The sequence below is a fragment of the Antennarius striatus genome, chromosome 2, assembly GCF_040054535.1.
Source record: "Antennarius striatus isolate MH-2024 chromosome 2, ASM4005453v1, whole genome shotgun sequence".
In the NCBI taxonomy this organism is placed as follows: domain Eukaryota; kingdom Metazoa; phylum Chordata; class Actinopteri; order Lophiiformes; family Antennariidae; genus Antennarius; species Antennarius striatus.
The window spans coordinates 24,365,837-24,381,832 of NC_090777.1; the positions used below are offsets into that span (position 1 = coordinate 24,365,837).

A 15,996-nucleotide genomic window follows, 5' to 3' on the forward strand; every position below is an offset into this window, starting at 1 on the left:
CGCTGAGTCGAAGCCCCTCAATTAACTCTTCCTGTATTTACCAAGTGAAACCTGAACAATTTGCTGACTGGAAATTTTTTTTTTTTTTTTACTGGGTTACATCTGCAAATTCCCTAAATTGACATCTTATGAATAATAGGCAGTGTTTAGAGGAACGTTGCGCCGGTGTGAGTGACATCAATTCGCTCTGTAATCATGAAAAGCTTTGTCTGAGCATAACACAAACGCCGAGACAATGTTTGAATCTCACGTCACTTCCAATTTATTAGACGCTTCCGACAACAACCTGCAATTTAGATATAAATAAAAGCTGTGATGATTACAACAAATCTAAGCAGCAGGGGAACATAATAGGGAATGGAAAAAACTGTATGACTGAACACACGTGTGCGCATGCATGAAAGCCACCGTTGCATACACGTATGTGCTCGCAGGTAAACAAGACGCAAGAATCGACAAACCAACAAAGGCCCTGATAAAGAAAAATGCTGTGACAACATGTGTGTGTGTGTGACCATGGTTTGAAGCTTCATCAGCACTAAGTGGCAAATAAATCAAGACGCTGGTAGGGTAGGCCTGTGCTCCCTCTCAGTGTGTACCATTAATCTACGACTACACCTCCCTCCCTCTCTCCCCCACCCTTCTCCCCTTTCATCACACAGGGGTGTGGTTGGGGGCAAAAAGATGTGGAGAAAGAATTAAATCTTTGGAAAAAAAAAATAAAGAAGAGAAAACTTGTGAGTCCAGGGTTCCAGAAGGATCCTGAATGTGAGCAAACTAACAGTATGACAATACAGTAGTCCCTCGTTACTCGCGGTTAATGCGTTCCAGGACCACCCGTGAAAAAGGAAAGTTCGCGATGTAGTGACGAACAATTTATTTTATTATTTCTAGTAATTTAAACATTTATGAACCCTCCCCATACTGATATTAAACCACCTTATGTCTGTATTACCTTTTCCCACATTTTTATAGACTATCTAAAACATTTTTTGTATTAAAGAAAAGAGCTCGGAATGCAGCGCAATTCTGGATGCTGCCAGCCAATAGCACACGCGTACGGTATCACGTATGTAGTGAAGCCGTGCATCTTGAAGCGGGAATAAACGAGAGATTACTGTATATAAAAACACCAATAGGCATTTTTAGGGCTCCAGAAATCGTTTGAAAATGTGCTTGAAATTCTGTTTGGTGGTTGACGAGATAGACTGTTCCCCATTATGGCTAGACCGGTCCGAGGGTTAACCTCACGGCCCCGACAGCTCAGCGTCTGTGAGGTCACAGCTTGGCAAGTACGTAAAACAGTTTCAGCAGGACAGATGACTCTCTGGTCCTTAATTCTGCCGTGAGCGAAAGACGGACAGTGAAATATGTTATCTCGCCGCTTTCCCTGTCCGATGTCATTGGTACGGATGCAAGGCTGCCGTGTTTGGAAGAAGATGGCACGGGGCGCCATGTGACGCTCCCAGATGGCATCGCCAGCTGTGTCAACAGCAAAGAGATGCCCTCAATCTTTACTTGGGATGAGAGCGTGAAACGTAGCCCGCTTCATTCGGTTATGAGTGTGCGTAAGTGTATATGGACGTATGGACGCGGGTGGGAACGGATACTCGCGGACTGCACAGCTCATTCATTAGCCTGCGCAAACAGACAAACACAGACACGGGCAAATAAACAGACTGAGCAAGGACAAACTCATTAGAATACTGTAATAGACACACATCACACAGTACACACATATCAAAAAATATGAACACATACACACACACACACACACACACACACACACACACACACACACACACACACACACACACACACACACACACACACACACACACAATAAACAAAAAGGAACAGCTCATGTGGGGCAGTCTGAGAACTAATCCAAACACAAGCGATGTAACGCTGCGCTTTATTATTAGGTATCTGCTTTCTGTCGCGGTAAAACTTTGCTTCTGCTCCCCAGATCTTGTTCAGCCTCTTTCTCCCTTCTTACTTTACATCATATTAAATAGTTCTCCCCCAACTCAGGCCCAACTCCACACTGAGGAGAAAAAAAGAAAAGAAAAAAAAGAATACAATGAAAATGTAAGGCATATCATAAATCTATCAGGATGCTAATTTAATTTAATTTCCTCCTGGCTGCTTTCTTTTTTCCACAGTGTAATATCAGGAGTTAGTTCTCCAGAAGTAGGGGTAGGGGGTGGTGGAAGGCTGTGTGGGAGAGTGTTGAGATGGGGAGCTTTGCCTGGATACTATTTTCCAGAGAAAATGAGATCTCATTAACTTATTGATTAATTGTGTAATGTAGTCTTCGGGTTGGTTTTTGTTTGCTTTCCATGCGGGTCTCAAGGCAGCTTTCTGCAGTGCAGGGAAGAACGGGATGCAGTTGCAAGAATGGATGAGGAGAATGCAATGGTGTCTGTATGCTACACTGTTTGTGTGTCAGCCTGAGCCTATAAATACACACATGTAAGGATGCTGGCAATAACTGCATGCAGGCGTGCCAGCCATTCGCGTGAACATATCATGCATGTGTAAAAATGCCTCGTCTCCAGCCGGCATTTTGATTGTTGCTGTTTTGTTTTCCCATGTTTGCTGTGTCTGCCTACAACAGATGGATAAATGTTGAGATAATTAGCAACAGAGTCTTAGGGAGTCAGCCATGGGGGCGGAAGGCCTGCTGAGTGGGTGGTGGAGCGCCTTCTTGTCCCTCCTTTCACCATTCTTTTTTTTTTTTTTCCTTTTCCTCACAGATACATGCAAATAAATCAGAATTCAAGTGCACAAAAACAAAAAAAGAAAGGAAAACACAATCATGCACATGTGCTCACAGTGTGACACACGGCACGCGAGACACGCGGACAAAAGAAAAAAAAAAGTTGGCGTGCCAACTCTTTGCACGCATATGCATATGCGATATGCAGGACATCACCATCGCAACAAGAGGATAAAGGTGCTGTTGTAGCCAGGCAACAGGTTTCTGTGGCACCCACGCACTTAGAGGCAGCCAGTGCTCTTACGATCTCTCAGTGACAGCCTACCTCATCCTAAAGTCATACACCCTGTTCTACTCCAAAAGACAAGGAGGGAGAAAAAGATTCACTAATGGCGCTGCAGACGCAGACAGAGTTAGATGTCGGTGGAGACAGATAAAATGACCTTCTACTTTATGCTGAATGTGAGCCAGTGATGTGCATGTTGAGCAGCGGCTGAGATATAGCTAATTGAGACTTGTGCAGAAAAAAAAAAAAAGCCCATCCACTGGTGGAATGTGGTATGTGTGGTCAAGTAATGCGTCCACGGTCTCATTAAGTTGCTGCGACCCTGCCGCAAATCTTTCATCATCTTGGAACATCTCCACGTAGAGGGCTGCCTGGCGCGACTCACATCCCCCCCCCCACCCACACACACACACACACAAAAAGATCATTCAGGGACAGGGAGAGGAAGGAGAGGGAACTCCAGGTGGGGATTCACGGAAAATACAAACTCTAAAGCTGCATTCTACCACGGTAGGCCTCAACTTTCACAACCCCTGCATAAGAGTGATAAAAACAACATTAACATGAAATGATCTAAATCCAGAGGGGATGCTTTGTGCAACTTAGATGAGACTGGGAGTTAAAGGAGGAGAAATAATCCAGACTAAGGAATGGGAACTTCAAAGGCGATAACCGAGCAGAGCAGACAGGGTCTTAGGTAAGGGGAAAAGCACCCCCCGCTCTAGCCCCCACCCACTTTCAGTCTGTGCAAGAATTGGGGAGAATAATTGCAAACGAGGAAAAGAATGAGATAAATCATATTGGTGGAGTCAAACAAGAGGACTATAGGAATATCCATTTCGGTACAAAATATCATGAAAGCAGGAGTAGTGAATCCTTTTGTCACAAATATTGAGAAACATCATATAAATACAAAGGGGAGGGGGTGTGTGTGTGAATGTGTTGGTCTATTTGTGTTTGTGGATGTATCTGTGCCTTTATGCTTCTGCATCTGCCTACATTAAATCATAAATAGCTTGTGAATGAGTGTCTAGAGGCAGATTTCTGTATGTCGGTTGGCGTACACACATCAGTATGCATGCATAATGAGTGCAATGAGCTGTGAGTGTGAGTCTGGGTGGATCCGCTATTTTGACTGCATATTCATGCTGTCTGTGTTTGCCCACTAGAATTTGGGTTTATGCGCTTTCATGTGCACGAGGAACACATCTGCGCGACACGCCGGTGTTTCATATCGTGTCTGCCGAACGGGTACAAGGCATTATTAAGACCCCCGCTCCGGTGTGTGTGCGGGGGCAGTTGCCCTGGCAGTGGCACAGTGATGGATGGTGCGAGGTGCCAGTCATTAGGCAGCCTCCTGGCCTCTGGCACCGAGGTTGCACTCTTAAACACCGACCTCCCTTGCCTGTCCCCAAACACCGCTGCTCATTTCAAGGTCAACTGATTCTGTGGTGGTGTAAGTTCACCTCTGCAAGGCACAAGACTTTTTCTTTTTGTTTGGAACCTTTATCGTTTTGCTGCCAAAGGGTGTGTTGTGGAGTGTGGGGGTGGCCGGCTAGCGCCTTGCCTCGTGCAGATGCACCAAAACACAGACGCTCGCACGCACGCACACACACATACACACACACACACACACACACACACACACACAGACAGACATACAAAGACACATGAGGTAAACAAAACTCCATGTCAAACTCCCACAAAAAGGCAGCAAAACAGCCTGAAGCCCCTGTCTAGGTAGCAGAGCAATCCACTATCTGAAACGAACCACCACCACCTCTGAAGCGAAGCTAAAAATGATGCCGGGGGTGGGTACAAAAAAAAAAAAAAAAAAACAAGTTTACAAAGGGATTCTTAATGTGAATTATTTCGATTGACTCTGCCCATGGTCTGTGGCTGAGAGGCCGAAGCACGAGGCGCAGCGGGGGATCCAGATTTAGGCGAGATTCACACTCTACCTCTTTACCTCCACTACGCCGTGTACTGGCTGCGAGATATGAGAGGCAGAACTTCGAACTTTTGAGGAACAGGAAGAGGCCAACATGCTTGAGTGTGTTTCAGAGGAAGCCAGGGGCTGAGGCCTGTGATGTTTAATTCAGGAGCACATAATCACTCCGATGGAGTTGAGAGTGTGGCTGTAAATAACTCAGCTTAGAGGGGCAGAACTACTTCACTCTGGGTGGGGGCGGCGGGATAGAGGTAGGGTGTAAATCTGTGTGTATAAGTATGCACACATGTTTATGTACGTGTAATTGTGTAATTGTGCATATTTGAGTGGATTTCACATTCTTACATGTCTGTGAGGGACGATGCATGAGAGGATTTCTCTTTCTCTGAAATCTTTTAGTTGAGTGGCGCTCTACAGTGGAAGGTTGAGAGTGTTTGCTTCTTTGCCAAGCATCTGCATGAATTACAATAAAAGTGCAAAAGGCCAGTTTTCAGAGCCTGAATATGGAGGAACGCTGCGGATGCCAAGCGAGAAGGCAGTAAGTCACGAGGAAAGCTGGGCACCGAGGCGGCGAAGCCCCTTTAGCTGCTACAACTCAGCTCACAGTTTACAGCGTACTTATTCTTCCTAAGGCCTTTGCAGAGCACACTACCCTCTCCATTAGCTGTGGTGGTCCCAAGTGAGAGGCCACACTACCCAAGGGCAAGCTGAGAAAAGGCCATCAGAAGCCCATCCGGCTGCCATAATGGCCTTGGCTGAGCCCATGGCGCTGATTCAGATATTCAGTGGCCATCCAGGTGACACCGAGTCACACTGGAATAAAAGGAGGGAACGGAAGTTACCCAGCTCTCTCTCAGACACAGGCAGGACTTAACCTCCATGCTCTCTCTTCAAGCTTCTTCTCTTTTGTCTCTGCCTCTAAATAATCTCCCAACCTCTGGCTTTCTTTGAATTTTTCCCACTTGCTCGGTCTCTCATTTTCATCTCTTCGTCCATGGAGCACAGCGCAATTCATCTGGAGGAGGAAAACACGGCTAATGCCTTCTATCTATACTCCCTCTCTTCTTGTCTTACTTCCTTTCATATCAGCGCCGAGTCTGATTTGTTTGTGTGCATCGTCCCTCTCTCCCCATGCCAGTCGACAAGACGTGCTATTTATGTGCCTCTTCCTGTGTCTGTGAGCGAATCAGGACTTCACAGGTGCAGCCAAGGGAGAAAGATGCGCTGATGCATTTCTAAACAGGGAGTCACAAGGAGGACTGATGTACGTCCAGCAGCAAAGACAGTCCAACTTGGCTGCTATCTGCTTTTGCAATGGCCTACTGAACAACAATAGATAACAATGGTTGTCATCATCAACAACAACTCTTCAGCTTGTAATGGAAAAACAGAACTGGGTGAGCAGAGAGTAGTGGAGTTAAACGCCAAATATGCTCGAATATAAATGCAGTCAAACTACAAACACATCAGAAAACAGCAGCGGCCACAGGACTGCTGAACCTGTGTGCTCCGTCAAGCATGGTGAGGGGCTCATTACTATTACTGGGCTGGATACTGGAGCAGGCCCAGAGCTCGGTTTGGCAAGACCTCTCTTGAGAGACACACACACACACACACACACACACACACACACACACACACACACACACACACACACACACACACACACACACACACACACACACACACACACACCAGTTTCTTTGCACACACACAGACGGAGACACGCACACATGTGCACAAACATACAAATGGATAATCAAACGTCTGCCCATGGGGGGAAATGCTCAAACGGTTTCCTAGCAACCAACAGTGTGTATTGGGTCCACATGAAAAATGAAAAATAAAGATACCGTGTGTGTGTGTGTGTGTGCGCGCGAGAGAGAGATAGAGACGGTGAGAGAGAGAGAGAATGAAAGAATGAGATTGAGATTAACAGCGCATATTAAAGATAGATCGAGGGGTTTATAGGGTGAAGTACAAAGTGGTCTGAGATAAGATGTCCTGAATGGGATATGAAAAGGTAATGAACAGAGAAAGAGAAAAGGCGCTATCAGAAGTCTGCCAGGCTGATAGACAAACACCGGCAGTTCCTCAGCCTCCCTGTGGGGGCAGTGTTGACTGCAAGTTGATGCATGGAGATGCCACACGGAGCTGCTACACACACACACACACACACACACACACACACACACACACACACACACACACACACACACACACACACACACACACACACACACACACACACACACACACACACACACACACACACACACACACACTAACAGTTAAGGTCATGAGAATGTGTGATGAAATCACAGCTCGGAGAGAGATCATCATGGGAATAAATCAGCATCGCACACACTGTTACAAATGTGTGGCAGGACTGGAGGGGATTGGATTATGCAAGAACAAAAGCACAGGCATCAGGAAACGTCCTAAAAAGCTGCTCATCTTGCTGAGTTCATATGCATAATACAGGAGGTTGAGGTATACCAAAGGCACACAATCAGGTGAGCGTGGTTATTTGTAAAATTGCTGCAAAGCTATGTACAAAGAGGCGTAGCTGAATCTCAGGGGCTTTAAAGTGTTTTTTGATCATTGCTTGAATTTAAACACCTTTAAGAAACATCCGACATAAAAACCAGCCACATTTTGTGTTTTTAACATGAAATGCGAGGGGCAGAGCTGCTTATAAAAGCGTACATGTGTGTTTTTATGCGATACTGCCGTGCGTCACTGTGTGCGTGCACGTTTGGTACATCTGTCTATAAAAAATTGTACATGTGACGTAGTGAGAAGCAAACTATCTCCATCCAGCAGCTGCCACAAAGGAGGCTTCCCAAAACAAGCGTCAGGCCATGACAGAGACGGAGCAACCGCAGCCTTCTGGAGGTGTAATAAGAAATTAATTGAGACCATCAATATAGCATTAATCATTAAAGCACAGGTGCTGATGTGGCACTTTGCTGACTGCTCGACTGTTGGCAGCATTCACATGCACTCACAGTAAAAGTTTAACCTGCTGTTTTGCAAAGCTGGCGGTGGGGACAAGAAGAGAAGTGGAAACAAAGGACAATGAGGAAAAAGGAATGACTGCGTATTCCATTTGAAAATCTTGAAACTTATATATAAATGATAATCCAAGGTCATTCCTGGAAAACGGTCTGCGCTCATCTCTTTTTGCCCCCCTCGCATAACAACCTAAACAGACAGCAGAGGGATGCTCCCAGCATTTTGTTTCGGAGCAAAGTCCATAGACACTTTACACTAAACCGTCGCCGACCCGTGTCCATCAGTGTCGAGGCTGAGCCTATGAAATGTTTATGATTCAGGAGCTGTAGATAAGATGGAGATTGATCTGGATTGAAAGGCAAATAAGATTGCCAAATCCCGGAGTCAGCTGAAAAGCAGACGGAGGGAAAGAAGAGAGCAAGAGGAAAAAATACATTAACACAGGTCTGCCCCTGAGAGAGTATTGCCTAATGAAAACTTCCTCTGCACGCGCTGTCGGGAGAATGTGGACGCAGCACCATAACCCACCTACATGTCATATGTGTGTACGATTTTTGCATGACACAAGCAGCTTTGATCTGTTGATACGATCTTCTGTTTAAAACGCCAATGAAAGGTTGGGTGTAGGTTAAATACACAGAAAGTACAATCACGGTACATGCGGATCAGAGAGAAAAGAATGAAAAAAGTTTGCATTTAGGGAAGAAAGAAGTTTTCTTGTGGACACAGGCATAAAAAAAATCCAAGCTAACCAGCCATTAGCAGCGTGCACACATCTAAAAGTGAATAATTGGAGGCCCTGGCTGGCTGCGATAACCTGTGAGCTTGGGCTAACAGTGGAGCAAAATGATGTCATGAAGTTCAACATCCTGCATCGTCCAGAGGAATGCTTGTGCATGCATTAATATGTGGCGTCTTCATGTGGAATGGATGAGAAAATAAGACTCTTTGATGTATCCCCCCCCAGGGCCTTGGCCAGCATGTAGGAGGGGAACACAGCAGAGGCCACCAGAGAGTTTGGGCGCGAGCCCTGGGGCATGTACTTTCCCTCCCCCTTCTCAGCCAGCCTTCCCCTCCCTTCTCTGATCAATACCGGGTCCTAATCAATGAGGACAGTATGACAGTCCCCGCTTTCTCTCATCTCCTCTCTCACTTTTTCTTCTCATGGTTTAACAACCTCTCCCAGTATTGCCAGCTCGTATAAATTACACACACTCGGCTTTTCCTTGTATGTGTTTGTACGTGCACATGCGTCCACGTTCAGCCAGTGTTTCTATACATATTTGTGAAAGGGGGGTTGTCGAGTCTCTGTAAATACGTGAACAGGCTTATACAAGGCTGTTAAAATGTGTGCATGTGTCTCTGTGCAACACGATAAGACAGTATCCTTAAAAAAGCAACACCAACATAAACCCCCAGTGAATTACGAGCAGCATGCATAAACTTGAACATTAAGACATCCATTCATTTCAGTGGCTTTATCCCAGTTATCTAATTGCCCATGTCTTTTTTTTTTTCTTTAATAAACTAATGAATGTGGCTGGATTGAGGCCTGCAATCACATAGGCAGCAATAAGTAGCGCCGCTTTAAACCCCAAACTGCATCAGAACAGCTGAATAATTTGTAGGAGAAATAATTACGGGGCAGAAGAGCAGGCATCAATCTTGGAACACCGACAGTGCCCTCGCTGGAAACCACCTCACCCATAAGCCAAGGCTCCATTAGGTATTGTCTGGGGCCCACAGGCTAATTTGTTTGCATCAATAATACATTCAAAGGATTTATCTAACTTGCAAATGAGTGTTCATTTACTGGTCCAAGAGGCAGGCAGGAGAGCAGTCTGCAGGAGAGAAGGTGTAAAAGACTGAAACAGCTGGTTGGGGCTATGGGGGACACAGTTAACCCTATGTTTGGTTGCACAATGGTGGTCCATATCCACAAGTTAGTCAGTGCTATTCACAAAGTGTTTGTTCTGACAGTCTTGGATAACAGCCAGTGTTTATGTAGGCCAGAGGCGGGCCAAAGAACCAGCGACCAGGTCTTGGAATGGCATCAAAAATGAAGCAGAGAGTCCCTGCACAGCCACAACTTATTACCTGCTAGGCTGACTATTCTCTGATCGTGTTCCAGATGACAAAATGTCATAGAAGTGTGCATGTTTGTGTCGTTTGTTATAAGACTGGGGCATGACATTAGCAAGACACGGTGGAATGTCTTTTGAGGGGAGGGGCGCAGGGATTCCCAAAAACCTTTAATCTCCATGATGTGCTGCCTCCCGCAGGCGATTCCCGGACATGCAAAGTTCAAAGAAGGGCAAGAAGACAAGAGGTGACAAACATGAGGACTATCAAGAGAGAAAAAGAGGGAGAAAGAAAAAGAGAGAGAGGGAGGGAGAGAATCATGGGAAAGGAGGTAGGAAGCTGGCCGTGAACATATGCTACCATTCTGTGCCAAGCGCCACTGGCTCAGCAAACCCACGCACATGCAGCACTGCTGCCGCTCCAGCCCTCTCCAACACCAACACCATGGCACGACTTAGTCAGACAAGGCTGGGGAGATGAATCTGGAAAGAGACGGGGCCTCCCTTGTCTCCGTACCGCCAGACTAGGGCTGCTTAGCTCAAACAACAAATGCACTCATAGCGTATATCTACAGAGTAGTAGCTTTGAGCTATTTGGCTCACACGTCCCTACATTTACATTTATATCTGATGCGGACCGCCATAAAAGGAGATTTCCATAATCTCTTTATGGGATTTCAATTTGATTTATTTTGATAAAAATACTTTATTTTTCCCCAACAAATGTTAAACAGTTGAATAATCTTGCAATCTCTCTAATCGCCGAGAAAAAGCCGACATTTACATCCAACAGACGAGGATAAAGGTCCCAACTTACCAACGACGCAGACTTTAAATTGATAAGTAAGCCCGTATGAAAAATATCCTGTTCGTCGAGAGAATCTCGCGTATAAAAAGTGAAAAAATGGACTGAAGAATAGAAGAGCATTCTTTGATTCTGATTATATTTTTTGTCTAAGTGCTCATTACGAACACTCAAGAGTCGAGATGGTTCAATCGAGTTTTCATTGCTTAAACATTTTATAAGCACCACCAGGCTTAAAATTCACAGAAAGGTCAAACACTAATATGTTACAATATTTAATATGATTTTTAAGTTACATCATTTATTTATGAAATGATTTTGTGTAATGAGGCGCTTATATTAACTGCTGTGCTGTGGCTAAGGGGTTTCACAAAGATTTTTCAAATAAAAGCTGACCGTGTATTTCATTTTATGTTGCTAGGGGAAAAAAGGATAGCTGTAGGAAGGGCAGGAAATGTAGCGAGAGAGAGAGAGAGAGAGAGAGAGATCTGCACGAGTAACACCGAACATAGACCCTCCGACGTGATTCAACCCAAGGGGGGGGAAAAAAAAAAAAGGTAAAGGAATAACGCAGGTGATCGTCAGTGGCACAGATCCAGATTATTTGCAACAAACACATGTGCACACAAACTGACATACACCCACATGTGTACATAACGCAATACAATAACGTAATAACGCAGACACACAAACGCCCTGAGACGCCGATGAAATATATATCATTACGTATCATAAAAACGGCTTCTATATAGTAGAAATCAAATTCTGGGTCCATCTTGCAATCTGTGGTTCGTAAAAAAAAAAACTCAATTCACGTCTGACGTCTAGCCGCCGCACGCACCACGCCTGTTCCGTGTGAACGAATGGGGTCAGTATCGTCACATAAACATCATCCTCTGCTTTCCCGCCTCACCCACACACACACACACACACACACACACACACCCCTTTCTCTCCTTCTTCTGTGAATGGATGCTGAGCACCGGTGCATATCTACGCAGAGATGGCAAGGGCACCGAGGAGAGAAAATCAATACTATATCTCACCACTAAGCACAATCCCAACCAAAAGCAGCTGGAGTTTGCAGGTTGCTCCATAAACAGGACGGCTTCATCTGGCTGGCCGCTGTGTTGGTGGATTGCTACAGTAATGCGCTACAGCACAATGGCCAAAGCGAAGGGCCTGCCCGACACAGAGGCAAACACACACACACACACACACACACACACACGCTCACACACACACATAGACACACACAGACATGCCCCCAGGGGTTGTGGAATAGCAACACCAATGAGAAAAACTCATGAGGCAGGAACAGAGTTGACAAACACTCTCCTCAGTCACAAGAAAGGAGAAGTACCTCTGGACCATTTAGCCCACCATTACAGCGGACTCACACTTTCCTCCATATGTGTGCAAACGCACACACACATGTATGCATTTACACACACACACACACACATTCACACACAGAGGGGCCTTAAAAATATCTGTTCTAAAAATAGCCGGCAGGAAGCGAGAAGCGGGAAACGGGTCTGAGGCTATTATTATTGCGCACACGTCCTGCCTGGTCCCACCAAGGAAAGGGAAGAGACTAATGATTTTCCTGGTGCAAGCAATTAAAAAACTATTTGTCACCTGCCAGGCTGCATATGACGTTAGGAGCCTTGGCAGAGGACCACAGAGTAACTCTACATGTACACACAAAAAAAAAGTGTCCAGGTCCACAGGCAGGAACGATGCATTAGAAACAGGTGAAGCCGGGGGGGGGCAGACAAAAACGAAGGCCGAGAGAAAATGACTTGTGATAGAGGAACAGAGTTGGGGAAACGGCTGATTTATCCGGACAGGTTAACACCGGGCCAGACAGCACCTCAGACGGCACGCTGCCATCAGGAAGTCATGTAATATTTAGAATTCAGCCAATGAAAGTCATTTTCCTGCTGCTGGGCTTCTGGCTCAAATGGAAATGTATATTACCCCCCCCCCACACACACACCTTCTCCTCCCTCTCTACCCCTCAACCCCCTCCATCACCCCCTATGAGCACAGGAGGAGAGACTTCAACTCCCCGCCATCCGTATCCCTGACTCTGCCTCCCATGATCCGTTTCGGGCTCCCCCCCCGACACCCCCCTCTGGAGAACCATTTGAAAAATGCCGATCTGTACGCTCCGTTCATTTCAGCTGAACTGCTGTAATCCCTGCTGGGTGAATCTGAAAACGGTGCGAGGAATTTTTAAAGGCAAGGTATTTCATTTAGAATCAACATTTTAATTACCTCCTAAATGCCGTTTCTGCTTCGGAGGGTAAGCGTTAAACACAATAGGGAGATGAGCAACAGCCTGTCAAATCGAAGTTAAGGGGGTTCACAGAGGACGTCAACTTTCTTTCTTTTTGTGTTTGTTTTCCGCTTTGAGTTCTCCCGTGTTGGTTTTATGAGAGGGAGGGAATCAATCCATGGCGGAATGAGAGTTAGGATGGGCTGCACAGGGGGCAACTCCGGCTGGCTGAAACATCCCCGCTATTCATGAGGAATCATCCCCTGAAACTGCCACAGGAGGCCGATATCGGGCTATAGGAGACAACCTATGTAATTGGGGAGGGGGTACGTAAATAACACTGAAACATGCATTATGCTTCCCTTGCACGATTCGGCTATCCGGATCCAGCTTCGAGCGTACGCTCGGCTGCAGTAATTTACGAGGTAGTTCGTTAACGTGGGGTGATTTGCGCTGCTCGTTTGCTCCCGCTCATCTCCACCAAATGATATTATCTTCTACCTCTAATCTTCTACCTCTAATCCCCCATTCTCCAACCCCCCACACCCCCACCACCGCCTACTTCCTTCCCTCCTCTCCTAACCTTCCACGTTTGCTTTCTCTCGCTTCCTTCCCCATCTCTCTCTCTGAACCTTCTCAGGTTTGCGTGGGTGAGTGTTTTAGATGGGTTGGGGGGTTAGGAGAAGAGCTGTCCCACTGAAGGGTGTGTGTGTGTGTGTGTGTGTGTGTATGTGTGTTCAATATGACATCCATCCAGATCAAAAAAGACTAAAAGAAGCCTGGTTTGACTCTGAAGGCTCTGTATGCCCTTGTAGTTACTTTTCCACTGCCCCCTACTGAGCTAGAATGAGAGCAAACTAAAAAAGAGAGACTTTTTCTCAAAAAAACTTGCAGTGGGGAGGAAGCTCCGTGATCCTGGGGGACACAAGTGGCAGAAGAAAAAAAATAAAAATGGATGAGGGCTGGGGTCAGAAGACAAGGAAGGAATAAATAAAGGAAATATCACGGAAGACAAAGATAAAAACATTGTTTTTAACAATTACTGACATTTAGCATTTAGGGAAACACACAGTATTGTTTTTACCCAGAATAAAAAAACACACAAAAAGAAAACCTTTTGCACGTACAAAACTTCATCTTTAATTCAACCAGCTTTTGGAAATCTGTTACACCACATTGGTAAAATAATAATCTTTCTCGTCTATCTTTTCAAAAAAACACTTCTCAGTCTTTTTCAGTCCTAACCCACAGAGGAATTAGCTCGTCTCCAAGCCGACACGGCTAAAACCCTCATAAAGACAGATACTCACTACGAAAATTGCCAATTATAGAAATTGCAATCAGAGCTGTTGGTTTGTATGTTGATAAGTGGTAGCTGGTTAAAGGGGAATTGAGATCGATATCTGATTGAATGCAGAGTGGATGACTCTGGCGGTATACAGCTTCCATACTGACTTATTCTCGCTCTCGTCTTTGTCTTTTACACACTTTCTCTGTCTTCCCTCTTTACCTCTAGCCTTCCCTTCCCCGTCTTCCCCTCTACGACACGTCCAAGTGATCGTGTCGGGATGTCAGCCCTCATCCACGGCTAATTGGGGCTCAGAGGAGTAATCAGGGCAGGACAAATCGGACAGTTCTGGTCATTAGCTGTGACCAGTGTTCTCTGGGAAGCTGGGAGATGCGTGCACACTTGTGCCATCACGACTGAGCCTGCATACTGACACGGGTAGATCTCTGGCTTGACATGGGTTGGGGACACAGAGATTGGCACATCACATTACAGATTTAGTGTGGAGACTGTTAGCTCTTCTGCTTTCTAGTAAACACAAATAAGCCTCGCTGGAGACGCGACACTCACTCACTCCTTTATTGCCTTGTGTGGGAAAGGCTGCTGGACAGGAAGTCCCCTCTCTTTCAATCTGAATATGCATATCAGATGGTTGCGTTTTGAGTCGGAAAGCAGAAATAGTAGAATAACGTGTAAAATGGCGGCGTCAATAACAATCTCAGAAGTCACAAAATTTAAACATATCGATGGGCTCTCCCTCGGAAAGCGAGGCGCCAGTCTCCGGAGCAAGATGAATGTCAATTCGCCTTACTGGCAGAGCCTTAACCTTTCAGGATAACTGAATTATTTAAGCGCTGCATACCTGTTGTGGGCCTCCGTTTCTCAGCCTCCGCTCAGACTGGTTAGGAGTCTATTGCGTGAGTCTATTGCCACGCACACCTCTTTGGCGGTAGAGTGAAAATGGCAAGACAAATGCGGCGGGGGATTTGTGATAATTGGCCGTTGCTGGTGGGCTAGGCGACGGGCCTAGATAAAAGGTCGCAGGCACTGAGCAACAGATCAGTCTGCCAGGACGAGAGGAAGTTCTGTGTGCCCCCTGGGGTTCGGTTCAACTTCTCTGTTTCTTTATACGGGGATAGAGGTCTCCAGCGGGGGCCATTAATTAAGCAACAAAGTAACCTTCAATTTGTTTAGAAGTTTGATGCATGAGTGTCAATGTATAGGGCGGGAAGCTTAGCATTAGCTCTCTGGAAACAGCCTCAACAACAAGAAAAAGAACCCCCCAAAGGTGCTTGAATGCTTCTGTGTACAGCTGACGGAGATGGGTAATGTCAGATGAACTGTATCTGTGTGAGTCCACACAGCGAGGATGAGAAGTGAAGGAGACGAGGGAGCCACGGGGATGTGGCTAACACCCCAATATGCTTGTGAAGCAGCTGTTCTCCTCATGGCGGAGAGAGCGGGGGCCTGCCAGCAGCAGCACGCTTCTGAGAAACACCACGGTTTCCCGCCGTAGCAGGGAAAAAGAACAGCGAAACCTGATGCACACACTCAGAAACAC

At 45.9% G+C, this 15,996-nt stretch overlaps 1 protein-coding gene across 1 annotated transcript in view; it reads right to left on the reverse strand.

Annotated features, from left to right (window-relative positions):
* The window catches only part of camta1a (calmodulin binding transcription activator 1a), a 112,595-nt gene that overhangs the window by 31,373 nt on the left and 65,226 nt on the right, over positions 1-15,996 (reverse strand). The gene's annotated exons all lie outside the window — the stretch shown is intronic.